Genomic DNA, 14,529 nt, shown 5'->3' on the forward strand with positions numbered 1-14,529 from the left:
GTGCTAAGTTCATCTAAGAATGCCGGTATTATCCGTTACCGGTAGATTTCAAGCTCAGTTATTATATTACTAAACATAGATCAACATTAATCACAGTAGAGAAGATAATAATATAATATTCTGAATAAAATAATAATATATGAATATTATATTAATATAATTTTTCTCTCGAAATTCGTGACTGGCTCGTCACATAGAGACTAACCACGGAAATCAGAATTTTGAAATTCGGGCCCGAAGTGGCTTAAAAACGTAACTCTTCGCGACATGCCTACTTAGATTAGGAGAGGTGTCCTGTGCAATCAAGCTGCTGACTCAGCAGCTTGATGACGCAGCACCTGTGCAGTGGAGGTGCTTATATGCATAGAAATTCCTAAAAATTCTGTAAAAATTCCGTTTGATCCCGAAAAAGCGTCGTTTCTTCGGGGCTAGGCCATTACACGCGGTCGCGTGGGAGGCCATTATTCCCATATGACGCGGTCGCGTCGGCGATGCAGTCGCGTGGGGTGATTTGTGCCATTGGCACGCCTCCAGCCCTGCTCCTGCGTAACTCTCTATTCAATTTTCTTTCTTCCCAATGCACTGGGGACAGCGCGACGCAGACGCGTGGGCGACGCGGTCACGTCGCATGCGATTTTTTTTTATGCATTATGCAGAGTGCAAAATGATATGGATGTTATGAGTAATTCCAGGTTCAATGAAATAAAATAAAATAAACTCAAAAAATAAATAAAACTAACTAAAAATGAAAAAGGGACGATCATACCATGGTGGGTTGTCTCCCACCTAGCACTTTTAGTTAGATTCCTTAAGTTGGACATTTGGTGAGCTCCCTGTTATGGTGGCTTATGCTTGTATTCATCCAGGAATCCCCACCAATGTTTGTAGCTCCAGTAACCTCCGGGGTCCCAAACTAAGCATGTAAAGCCCTTAAGAAGCTTCAAACAGATTCTTAGGCTCCCGGGGTAACAAGTGTCAGAGCAGATTCCAGGATCCCAAATCTTGCTTTTACACCCATCCATGTCGGGATCTGTATTTTTCCAACTGGGTGATAAGTAATTTGAATTCTCACTGCAGCTACCAAACAGCGTCCTAGACCCATTCAGTTGAGCTTTACACCAACCTTTGCATTTAAACTTTGAGTATGCAACCATGTTGAACCTTGTTGGACAACTCCAACCACTAACCATCTTCCTCTTACTCTCTATGCCACAAAGAGCTCTAAGTTGACCATCCGTCTCCAGTAGCTCATATTCAAGTGGAATTAGAAAGCTAAGGGATATGAATTTTACCCACTTGAATGTTGTGAAGGATGATAGTAACTTAGGGGGAGGTATTTCTAATGAAATTGCAAGCTCCACTCCCTTGTGCTCTTCTCTGACAACTTCCACCTCCTTGTAAGCTTCTTCAATTTCAACCTCTTCCAAGTCTTCAACCAGGGTATGCCTTGGAGGTTGTACACCCTCCTCAACATCAAATGCAACCGTCTTGGAAGGAGGCTCTATGTCTTGACTTTCCCATGGAGGTTCAGCATCTCGCAAGTCTTCAACCACTTTTTCCTCTTTAATAATTACTGCTTTGTCCAGTAGTTTTAATATAAAATCGTACTCATCATTCATGATTTGCTTTCCATGACAACTCCTTTCAATTGTTCTTTCATCTTCAAGGGTATTTACTACCTTCACCTTTAGGGCCTCCTCTAGCTCCTTATGAAGTATGGATTCGCGAAGATGATCCCTTCTCTCTTGTTCCATGTCAATAGCATCATTGGGATCATGTTGCTCTTGGATTGATGGATGTGGGTGCTCTTCCATGGATGGTGGTGATGGGATAGTGAAATCATTCTGTGGTTGAAAAGGAAGTGCACTAGAGCTTGAGGGTTGATTGTTGAAGGTATTTGGTGGTCTGATTTGGGCGACGAGAGCTTGTATAGTAGAGTTTAGATTGGCAAGTGCTTTCTCCATGTAGGTTTGGGGTGGATCTATGTATAGTTCATTTAGTTCATAAGGTGGTTGGTATGACGGATGTGGGTTAGGGTCATATGGAGGTGAATGGTGGAAAGGGGCTTGTGAGTATGGTGGTCCAAAGTCATGTTGAGGAAAGGGTTCATAGGCATATGGTGGTGGTTGTTGATAGTCCACTGGAGGTGGTTGTTGCCATGAGGGTTGATCAAATCCTTGTGGCTCCTCCCATCTTTGATTGTTCCAACCTTGATGCCTGTTCTCATTGTAATTTCTTCTTCCTGCAACATAATTGTAACCAGACTCATAGCCAAAGGGGTGAGAGTTCATAGTAGCAAAATAAAAATTAAAAATGAAAATAAAAATAAATTTAAATTAAAAGGTTATTTAAATTTTGAATTTTAAAAATTTTTAAATTTGAATTTTGAAATTTGATTTTTGAAATAAGATAAGATAAGATAAAAATTTTAAAAATAAAAATCTGAAATTTTTTTTTTCGAAAAAAATTAATTAAAAATATTTTTGAATTTAATGAGGAAAGAGAAAAACAATAAAATGATACCAAATTTCAAATTTTTAGATCAAAACCAAGAAAACAACTAAGAACAGCTTGAAGGTCAAGATGAACGCGAAGAACAACTTGAAGATCAAGATGAACATTAAGAATAAATTTTTGAAATTTTTTTTTTATAACTAAATAAAAACCAATAACCTCTTAATTTATGAAAAAGCAAAAATAAAAACAAAAATAAAAACAAATAAACAAACAAAAAGCAAAAAATATTTACAATAACCAATAATAAGGCACACGTTTGTAATTCCCCGGCAACGGCGCCATTTTGATGAGAGAACTTTTGCGTGGTCTAGAAATTGCGGATAAATCCTCGTTGCAAGTATAGTTTCTAAACCTTCAAAAGTCCTTTCATACAAACGTTTTAGTTGTCACAAGTAACAAACCCCTTTTAAAATTGATAACCGAGTATTTAAACCTTGGGTCGTCTTCTCAAGGAATTGCAGGGAGGTATGTTCTTATTATTGGTTATGAGTTTGTAAACTGGGGGATGTTGAGTTTGGGCAATGGGCACAGGTATATTCAAATAACAAATAAAATAAATAAATAACTGTAAAATAAACTTTTGGCAAGGTATGAGAAATTGGAAGTCCAGTCTAGTTATCCTTATCAATGATGATGAAAACTGAATCTTAATTCCACTTAGTTAACCTTTGCTATAAAAAGGGAAGGTCAATCGACTAATTAGTTAGATCTTTGAATCCTAGTTAATTCCTAAGAAAAGATTGGGATTATTGAAGATCAATTCAATTAGCAAGATAACAATTAACAATTATGCTGTTGAATTGGATAACTCCTGAGTTACTGATTTCTTAACCAAAACCAAAAGGGGAAAAGTAAATCTACTGGAATAAAAATGTCTTCAGATGGGAAGCAGTAATCATGTAAATAAAAGAAAGCAATCATGAATTGAAATATCTCAAATAACATTAATTAAGAAAACTATATGTAACATGGAAGAGTTCATAAATTAAACAAAAATAAAGAACCTGGGATTGAGAGCCACTCCTAAAACTAAGAGAAGTCCTAAATCCTTATCCTAAGAGAGAGGAGAGAACCTCTCTCTCTAAAAACTACATCTACTCCTAAAATTGTGAATATGAAAGCCTCCCTATAAATGAATGGATTTTCCCACTTTATAACCTCTATTCTGTGTTTTCTGGGCCGCAAACTGGGTCGAAAAAAGCCCAGAAATCGCTGGAGAAGAATTCAAACACGCTGATTTCCGTCACTGCGACGCGGCCGCATGGAGCACGCGGTCGCGCCGCCTAGCTTCAGGGCAACTATGGCATATTATATATCAAATCGAAGCCCCAGACGGTAGCTTTCCAACGCAACTGAAACCGCATCGTTTGGACCTCTGTAGCTAAAGTTATAGCCGTTTGAGTGCGAAGAGGTCAGGCTGGACAGCTTAGCAATTTCTCCAACTTCTTGTATTCCTTCCACTTTTGCATGCTTCTTTTCCATCCTCCAAGTCATTCCTGCCCTATAATCTCTGAAAGCACTTAACACACATATCAAGGCATCTAATGGTAATAAGAGAGGATTAATAATAAACAATTATAAGATCAAAGAAGCATGTTTTCAATCATAGCACAAAATCAGGAAGGAAATATAAAACCATGCAAATATTATGAATAAGTGGGTAAAGAGTTGATAAAATCCACTCAATTGAGCACAAGATAAACCATAAAATAGTGGTTTATCTGTGCTCAACAAACTAAATCACTAAAACAGAATATCATAACCAAACCTACAAACTAGGACTTATCCACTAACGGGTAAAAACAACTCCTATAAGACCGAGCTAATATCCTCGGTTAAGGACTAGGTTCTATCACTCTCAATCTTCTACTCTTTACTTTAAACTCATTCACTGAGAATCATTACTGACTTGAGCGTCAGAGTATCTTGTGCAGGTATTTCCGCCGCGATGTTTGATCTTGGCCGACGTCAAGCTCTTCCTCTTTGTTGGCAACTTGCTCGGAAGCGCTCAAAGCTCGGCCTCCCTAGTGTTCGGACGAACCACTAGGTATATGGATGATTATTTTCATTCTAAACCGACGACTTAATGGAGAAGAAGCTCAGCGGCTGGCTAATGAGAGAGGGACTGATGGTGCAATGAGGATTTCGGGAGGGGGGTATGCGACGGGCTAATGAGAGAGGGACTGATGGTGCAATGAGGATTTCAGGAGGGGGTATGCGATGCCAAAAAAGTTAGAAGGTAGATGGTTAAATTGTAAAAGGTGAAAGTAGAATTTTTGAAAAGGTAATTTGTGATGGACTATTTTTTTTTCACCTTATATGGGTTGGGAGTTTAGCCAGCCCATTGTTCACATTATTCACAATTTCTGTTATTTATCTCATGAAATTGTTGGACTAATGTAGAGACTCCGATTCTTCGCTCTTCTAGGGAAATAGTGTACTGTTTCAAATTCTCGTACTCTCGCTCTTCATTCTTTTAGAAAACTTGTTTCCATATTGTTTTAAAATGAATTATAAAAAAGAGTATTGGTTGCTTAAATATAACAGAAAAGGGAGCGAGTTGGTTGACACAAGTAGTGAAACCGTAAAACATGAAAAATTGAAAAATATAAAAAACGCAAACAATTTCTGTAACTATTTCTATATTTGATTTTTTTTTTCAAATTTAATAATGTAACTACAACATTTGTTAATATTCTATTCAATTTAAATAGTAATAAAATATATTGATTTTTATTTTTTAAATCAATTAAAATTAAATTATTAATATTTATATTATTTTAAAAAATTATACTTTTATACCTATAAAAATTATATTTTTATACTTACAAACATATATTTTGTTTATAGTGTAAACGAGATAGATAGAGTACGTTAATTTCTATGTATCAGTGATACACAGTAAAAAATTTGTCTTGTCTCATCTTACACAGTAAACAAGATAATATTCATAATTACTTTATTTATACTGTAAAAAAAAATAAGTAATATGATGCAAAAACATAAATTATATTTAAATTATCTATATTAATAAATAAATATTTATTTAAAAAATTTTTAAAAATAATTTTAAAATTAATTAATAAGAAATAAAAATAAAAAACAGTTATCTTCAAAGAGAGACGTACATAGAGGTGGCCAACATCATTTCTTCCATCATTTCTTGAATTCCTGTTAAGAATAAGAGCGGTCGTTGGTATATATAGCTTTTGCAGTGAAAGCGAGGGTGTTGGGCTTTCAAAGAGTGTTGTTTTGAGGTCATGAAAAGTAGAGAAAGCAGAGGAAAAAAGATGCGGCGTTTCTCGTTTTTCCTCTCATGTGCTTCACTTTCTCCTGCCTTTTTCTTATTTTTATTTTTTTTCTTTTTAATTTAGTAAATTTTGGGTTTACGTGATTAAAAACCAAAAAAAAAAGAACAAAAAAATGATATATGCTCTAAGCAAGTAAGAATGTTTAATTTATTCGTCTATTTAAATAAATATTAAAAATTTAATTTAATTTTGTATATATAACAATTAATTAAACAATTTTAAAATTTTAAATAGACCTCAAATTTATAACAGATTAATCTTTATATTCTTAATTTACTAGACCGAGAGATACTATGGTATATATATACTCCAAGCAAGTATTCACGTGTTTTGTGAGCTTTAGATTGCTCCACTGAATTGATGTCTCGGTTAAAAGTTTAAATAGGTAAACTATACCCATTTTTCTTTCAAATTATGCGATATTATAAACAGTAATCAACAGAGATCAATATCATGTTCATGAACGAGAGCAGTGCTATTTTATAAATCGAAAATTATTAATCATCATACGATTTAAGTTTTAAAGTGATTGATGTATATATTTCTATATTTTTTTTGTAAAGATGTTTAAAACCAAATCAACTGAAAAAAAAACGAACATATGAACATTTGACAACTTTATCTTGTTCATATCTTTACTAGTGACTTAATCATTATTCATAAAACCATAATAATAGAAAGTTAAGGATAAATATTCAATGATAGAGGAATGATTAATTTTCTCAAGAAGGAAGAGCTATTCTCCCTATACGTTGCATCTTACCTTTTGAATTGGATGTTTATTTTGGTTCATTTATAAGTATAATGTTCGGAAGTTAATGGTAAGAGAATTATATAGAGGAAACAAATTTCTTGCTCCTTGAAGAACTTACTCAAGGTGGCAGATATGAACAAGACCATGAAAGAGAGAGAGGGAGAGAAACTATAATATTTTTCTAACAAAAAGGAAGGATACTGAACAGTGCAATTAACTACTTTATTACGCTGGATTAATGTGATTGGAGCCTCTCCCTATTATCTATACCTACCATTCTTTCTGTTGGTATACTTGTATGAGGGCCCTTGTCTTTTGGGGACATGCTGTATTGTAGTGTCTGCTTGCTCAGAAGTAAGTCACTGTGAGTAGTTGGACCCATCTCTATTTGTTTCATGACGCTTAAATAAATCTCTCTTTTTTTATTCATGATTGGAATATTCACTGTCAATAATATTGACTAATTTTTTATTGACTTGTAGATATTTTGATGTGTAAAATAGTTCATCCGAAATTTTAAAGGTTTTTTCATGCAAAATGACAAAGCGAAAATTGAACCTTTTTTGTTTAATTAAGAATAGATGATCCCATTCTGTTGAAGATCGGGATAGGCACAACAACAAAACACATTTCTGTGTTTGACACGTGTCAGTGATTTACATTAAATACATCTATACAACACATGTTATGCGCACATTAATTCTTTGTTTAATTGCTTATTTTTTCTTTTTGAAGTTCATTGATACTTCTAATACGATTTAGATAGATATATAATTAATGTTACGTTAATATGACGCAAACTGTTAACACGAATTGTTTGACCGTACCATTAGTTTACTTTAAATATTAATAGTTTATAGTCACCCAAAAAAAATATTAATAGTTTATAATTACTTAATTACCATCTATATATAATGTATATCAATATATCTTACCATTTTAAAAATTGCGTTTATATAATATGTAGTGGCGTATCATATATCAATATCAGTTTTAGTGCTAAATAACTTTGAGATTAAATTAAATCTAATAATCTAAATGCGTCCAATTTTAAATCCATGATGGATTTCAAGTGTGTCTTCCACGTTCTTTCTTCGTTCCACTCACAAAATTAATAGAACTTTGATTCTGAATTCCTTCCTTCTCTCTACTCTCTCTCTCTATATATATGAAGTAAAAAGGAATATTAGGGGTCAACAATTTTTGTAATTTTTAGTCATTAATAATATTTTTAATGGTATGAAATTTCATCTAATAATATAAAATTATTTACTTTTTTTTTTACTGGTTATATACTGACTAAAATTTAATAAAGTTGCTGTCCCTAAACTTTTTCTAAAGTAAAATCCACCATGTCTTTTTAATCATCTTGGTGTTAGGCTCCAAGTCATCATCACTATCACGTAGTCGAATATGTGCAGCATTAAATTATTACTATTGTTTATAGTCTGGTCTAAATTCATAAAAGTCAGGCTCAATAAAAATAAAAAGTCCAATCAAAGAGGTAATCTTTACCGTATACCCGACCTCTTTAAAGAGGTCGGACACAACAAAGGGAGCTCAGCTCTACTTATCCAAGCAAATAACTGCCTCCAGGAATCTCTCTAACTATCTCTATCTTTTCTGAAAGATAGATTCTAACAAACTCTTAAGATAAAGGAACGGTTATCCATCAATAAAGGTGGAACTATTCCAACAAAAGTGGTTATCAACTCTACTATAAATACACTGACACCTCTTAGGTATATTCATGTTATAATCTACTAAAACTTGTCTAAAGTCCTTGCAAATTTAAACTTCGGAGTCTCTTACAGGTACCACCCTCCACCTTCTCATGAGGAATTCGGACGGCGGCACCCGGCACAAGAACAAATTGGTCGCTGCCTCATAAGGAGTCTGGACCTTATGTTTAGGCCAAAATCATCGTTTTAGGTAACCTCGGAACATTGACGCTATTGTCGAGGACCTGAAGTTTGACCCTTGACCATGGTGGATAATCTATACGAAGACGGCCACACGGCATGATGGACTAGGTCTGGTCCATGGCCATGATGGATAATCTGCCCCCACATCCCACCGAGCTACTAGGTCTGGTCCATGGCCATGATGGACGACTAGAGCAGCTTGAACAAGAAGTTGAACGACAATGGAAAGTAGAACGAGAACTACGAAGGGAGGTGCAGTGACGATAGGAGCTGGAAGAAAAACTCTTAAGATTGGAAGCTGACCTCCGAAGGTGGAGCAATCAAACATATCGGGAAGAAATCCCTCTAGAGGGAGAAGATCCGTTTGTAGAAGAGATCATGCAGGCTAAAGTTCCATAGAATTTCAAAACCCCCAATATGGATCCCTAGGACGGAACGACCGATCCAAGGCACCATCTCAGCAATTTCAAAAGTCGGATGCACCTAGTGATGCGTGAGCGTCTTTCCTATCTGTTCCTAGTGAATTTGCATTCAAATTGTTGAGTTTAATCAAGATTTAATTATCTTTAGCCACTATGAATGCTACTTTGAGTTGTTTGCAATTTCTGTTTATTTCAGGTAGCATTCAAATGGATTTGACAGAGTTTTGTAGCAGAAAAGAAGAAAGCGAATGATGCTGTCAACCCTGACCTCCTTGCACTCAAACAAAAATAACTTGAGTTACAGAGGTCTAATTGACGTGATTTTAGAAGCATTGAAAAGCTAACTTCTAGAGCTTTCTAAATATATATAATAGTATACCATTTTCTTCCATTTCGTTCGGCCTTCACGGCGCCAAACTTGAGATACTTCAAGTTTGGCGCCACACTCAAGTTTTCAAGAAGAATGCATGCTGGCTTGCTGAAGCCAAACTTGAGATACCTCTAGTTTGGCGCTAGCTAAGAAGAATTGGAGAACGCATACTGACTTGCTGAAGCCAAACTTGAGATTTCTCAAGTTTGGCGCCAACAAAGAAAACTCCAAGGAATGCTTACGGATCAATTGAAGCCAAACTTGAGGTTACTCAAGTTTGGCGCCACCTTTAGCATATCAAGTGGTCCCCATTCATCCAAGACATGATGCACGAAGAGTTATTTTAATTTTGATTTAAACTTTATTTTTATTTTAAAATAGAAAAAGATATTATTTAGTTTTAGGAAATATAATTTACATGAATTAGGATTAGATATAAAAGGGAAAAGAATCATCCCTTCGGGGGGATTTCTTCTCTTCTACTTCATTTCGCACTTTACAGTTTTAGAGAATCCTAGTTTTCTCTCTGAACCATGAGCAGCTAAACCTCCACTGTTAAGGTTAGGAGCTCTGTCTATTGTATGGATTGATACTATTATTTTTCTATTTTAATTCATGTATTGATTTCTATTTCAAGAATTGTTTTCGTTCTTTATCTTATGAATTTGGGTGGAACGGAAGTATAACCCTTGTTCTAATTGAGTTCTTGTATAACTTGAAAAAGATCTTTACTTGAACAACATCTTGAAAATAATTTCTCCTAAATTTCTAATTATCTGGACTTAACGGGATACGTGACATATAATCCTTTTATATTTGGGTAATTAGGGTTTCTATGGCATATAAACTAGAATTGAACTTCACCATCTAATTGGTATTAAGTGACCAAGGAATTGGCGATTGATGAAGGTTAGAGGAGACTAAAAAGGTCTAAGGAATTAGGGTTTAGTCACATATAGTTTGCCATGAATTGAATTTTGAATGATTAAAATAGTTAGTAAGAAAAGTCAATCCAGAAGAAAGATATCTCTGAAGCCTTAACTGTTTTCTCCATGAATACGGTCTGCTCTCTGATTTTCTGAAATATTGTTTCTTTTTCTGTTTGTCTAACTAAGTAAATCACTTAACCATTGTTGCTTAGTCCATCAATCCTTGTAGGATCAACCCTCATTCACTTGAGGTACTACTTGGTACGACCCGGTGCAGTTGCCGGTTAGTTTGTGAGTTATAAATTTTGCACTACCTAGCCAATGCCTCTGATTCTACTCGTTGCAAAGCATTCCCGACGACTTTGACAAAAGCCGCGATGAAGTTATTCGACAACTTACCACCCAGATGGTGACTTGTTTTAACGATCTGGCAAGGAAGTTCCTTAGCAGATACTCAATTCAGAAGGATAAGGTAAAACATGCCCCAAGTTTGCTGGGAATTAAGCAAGAGGTTGGGGAGACACTCTGAGATTACATGGAAAGATTCAACAAAGCATGTTTGGAGATTCAAAACCTACCTACTGAAGCAGTGATAATGTGATTGGTTAACGGCATTAAGGAAGGGCCATTTTCTCAATCCATATCCAACCGACATCCGGCTTCCTTATACGTACAAGAACGGGCAGATAAATATATCAATATGGAAGAAAATTCCCGACTTAGAGAACCTCTCCTAAGGCCGAGCCTTCTTTATCCACCTCAGGAAAAAGAGAAAGAAGATAAGAAGAAAGAAGAATACAACTCGGAAAACCTTCGAAGGTATCACAACTATACTCCCTTCTAGTTCTCTCTTATAGATGTTTGCAGATAGATATGCCATACGGAGAAGCTTCCACCTCCACATCGATTAAGCATAAAAGGGCAAAAATTCGGAAAGAATACTGTGAGTACCACAAACTCTATGGACATTCTACTAACGATTGTTATGACTTAAAGGTCATAGAAAAGTTGGCTAGAGAAGGTCGACTAGACAAATACTTGGCAGATAGGTCGGACGAGCAGAGGAAGAGAAAGAGAGATGAAGAAGGCATATCAAAGAATGTACCAAGTTGAAGAAGATAGCAGATCTCCCGACTTGCCAACAATCTCGTGCACTAAAGAAGAAGCTCAAGGGGTAATGCATGGCCATGATGATCCCATGGTGATAACTATAATCATCGCCAATGCAAACCTCCATAGAACACTAATAGATCAGGGTAGCTCAACGGATATATTGTTTAAACTCGGTTTTGACAAGCTCAAACTGGAAGAAAAGGATCTAAAGGCATACCCAAATAACCTCTTTGGACTGGGAGATGCACCGATCTGACCTCTTGGATATATATCTCTATACACGACTTTTGGAAAGGGTGCAAAGTCAAAGACATTGAGCATTAACTACATCAAGGTTGATGTCACTTCGGCATATAATGCCTTAATAGGTCAGACATCCTTGAACCGACTTGCAGCTGTTGTCTCTACACCCCACCTATGCATGAAGTTTTCCACAACAGAAGGGATTGCCACCATAAAGGGAGATCAGAAACTAGCATGCAAGTGCTATGATAAACCACTATTTCATGGTTTATCTTGTGCTAATTTGAGTGGATTTTATCCACTGAACTCACACTTATTCATAGGATTTGAATGATTTTACAATTCCTTCCCAGATTTTGTTCTGAGATTGAAAACTTGCTTCCTAAGCCCTTAAATAAGGCATTTTTAATGTCCTTTCATACCATTCGATGCCATGATCTGTGTGTTCAGTGTTTTCAGGCTTTATAGGTGATGAGTAGATAATTTATACCCTTTTTGGCATTGTTTTTACATAGTTTTTAGTATGTTTTAGTTACTTTTTATTATATTTTTATTAGTTTTTATGCAAAAATCACATTTCTGGACTTTACTATGAGTTTTTATGTTTTTCTGTGATTTCAGGTATTTTCTGGCTGAAATTAAGGGACCTGAGCAAAAATCAAATTTAGAGGCTGAAAAAGGACTACAGATGCTGTTGGATTCTGACCCTCCTGCACTCAAAATGGATTTTCTGGAGCTACAGAAGCCCAAATGGCACGCTCTCAATTGCGTTGAAAAGTAGACATCTTGGGATTTCCAGCAATATATAATAGTCCATACTTTTCCCGAGATTTGATGGCCCAAACTAGCGTTCAAACGCCAGAACTGGCACCAAAACTGGAGTTAAACGGCCAAACTAGCATCCAAGCTGGCATTTAACTCCAAGAATGGCCTATGCACATGAAAGCTTCAATGCTCAGCTCAAGCACACACCAAGTGGGCCCCGGAAGTGGATTTCTGCACTATCTGCACTTAGTTACTCATTTTCTGTAAACCTAAGTTACTAGTTTAGTATAAAAAGCACTTCTTACTATTGTTTTCGTATCTAGCTTATGCCATTGTTCACGTTTGGAGGCTGGCCATTCGGCCATGCCTAGACCTACTTTCTCTTATGTATTTTCTATGGTGGAGTTTCTACACCCCATAGATTAAGGTGCGGAGCTCTGCTGTTCTTCATGAATTAATGCAAGTAATATTGTTTCTCTTTCAATTCACGCCTACTTCTTCTCCAAGATATACTCTCGTACTTAATTCAGTTAAGTCAAAATGAAGGGGTGACCCGTGACAATTACCCACTATCTTCATTACTCGCTTAGCCAAGATCCGCGTGCCTAACAACCACAAGCGGTCTACATGATGTTCAACGTAGTCATTGGACGACAGCCAGAGTATATTCTCTTGGGTCTCTGATCTACGGACCGAGTCCGAGAGATTAGAACCTTCGTGGTATAGGCTAGAACCAATTAGCAGCATTCTTGAGATCCGGAAAGTCTAAACCTTGTCTGTGGTATTCCGAGTAGGATTTGGGAAGGGATGACTGTGATGAGCTTCAAACTTACGAATGTTGGGCCTAGTAACAGTGTGCAAAAAGATAGAGAGATCCTATTCTGACGCTAGTGAGAACCGATAGATGATTAGCTGTGCGGTAGTTGTGCCTGGCATTTTTCATCTAAGACGAGAAATCCGACAGTTGATTAGCCGTGCAGAAACCGTACCTGGTATTTTTTATCCGAGAGGATCATACAGCTTGCCATGGAAGAGAGCACGCATGACTGGAAGAAGACAATAGGAAAGCAGAGGTTCAGAAGCAACAAAGCATCTCCAAACGCTTATCTGAAATTTCCACCAATGAATTACATAAGTATCTTTATTTTATTTTATGTTTTATTTATCTTTTAATTATCAAAACCTCATAACCATTTGAATCCGCCTGACTAAGATATACAGAATGACCATAGCTTGCTTCAAGCCAACAATCTCCATGGGATCGACCCTTACTCACGTAAGGTATTACTTGGACGACCCAGTGCACTTGCTGGTTAGTTGTGCGGAGTTGTAAAAAGTGTGATCACAATTTCGTGCACCAAGTTTTTGGCGCCGTTGCCGGGGATTGTTCGAGTTTGAAAAACTGACGGTTCATCTTGTTGCTTAGATTGGATAATTTTATTTTATGTTTAAGCTTTTTATTTTTAGTTTTTGAAAAATTCAAAAAAAAAATTTTAAAATGTGTTCTTTAGAATTTTTAAGAATGAATTCTAGAGTTTCATGAGATATGTTGAAACCTGGCTGGCTGTTAAGCCATGTCTAATTTCTTGGACTGAGGTTTCCACTTTCCATTGCAAAAAGGACATGTCTGTATTTATTATGCTAAAGCTTAGCTGGCCATTTGGAATAACATTGCATGAGCCTTTGGATTCTCAGTTATAATTCTATGCTAAAGCTTGGCCGGCCATTGGCCATGTCTAATCTTTTGGACCGAAGCTTTAGACTAACATTACAGGAATCCTGGAATTCTTATTAAAAATTTTAAATTTCTTTATTTTCTTTTTCCAAACATAATTTTCGAAAAATATACAAAAAAAATTAATAAAATCATAAAACCAAAAAAAAAAAAATTTTGTGTTTCTTGTTTGAGTTTAGTGTCAAATTTTAAGTTTGGTGTTAATTGCATGTTTTAATTTTCTTTAATTTTCAAAAATATATGTATTGTGTTCTTCATTGATCTTCTAGTTGTTCTTGATGATTTTCCTTGTTTGATCTTTAAATTTCTTGTTTTGTATCTTTTCTTGTTTTTCTTGTGCATTTTCAAATTCATTGTGTTTAAAAGTAAAAAATTTTTAAGTTTGGTGTCTTGCATGTCTCTCTTTTCTTAAAAATTTTTCAAAAATATGTTCTTGATGTTCATC

Source organism: Arachis ipaensis, chromosome B10, assembly GCF_059453495.1.
Source record: "Arachis ipaensis isolate K30076 ecotype BB chromosome B10, ASM5945349v1, whole genome shotgun sequence".
In the NCBI taxonomy this organism is placed as follows: Eukaryota; Viridiplantae; Streptophyta; class Magnoliopsida; order Fabales; family Fabaceae; genus Arachis; species Arachis ipaensis.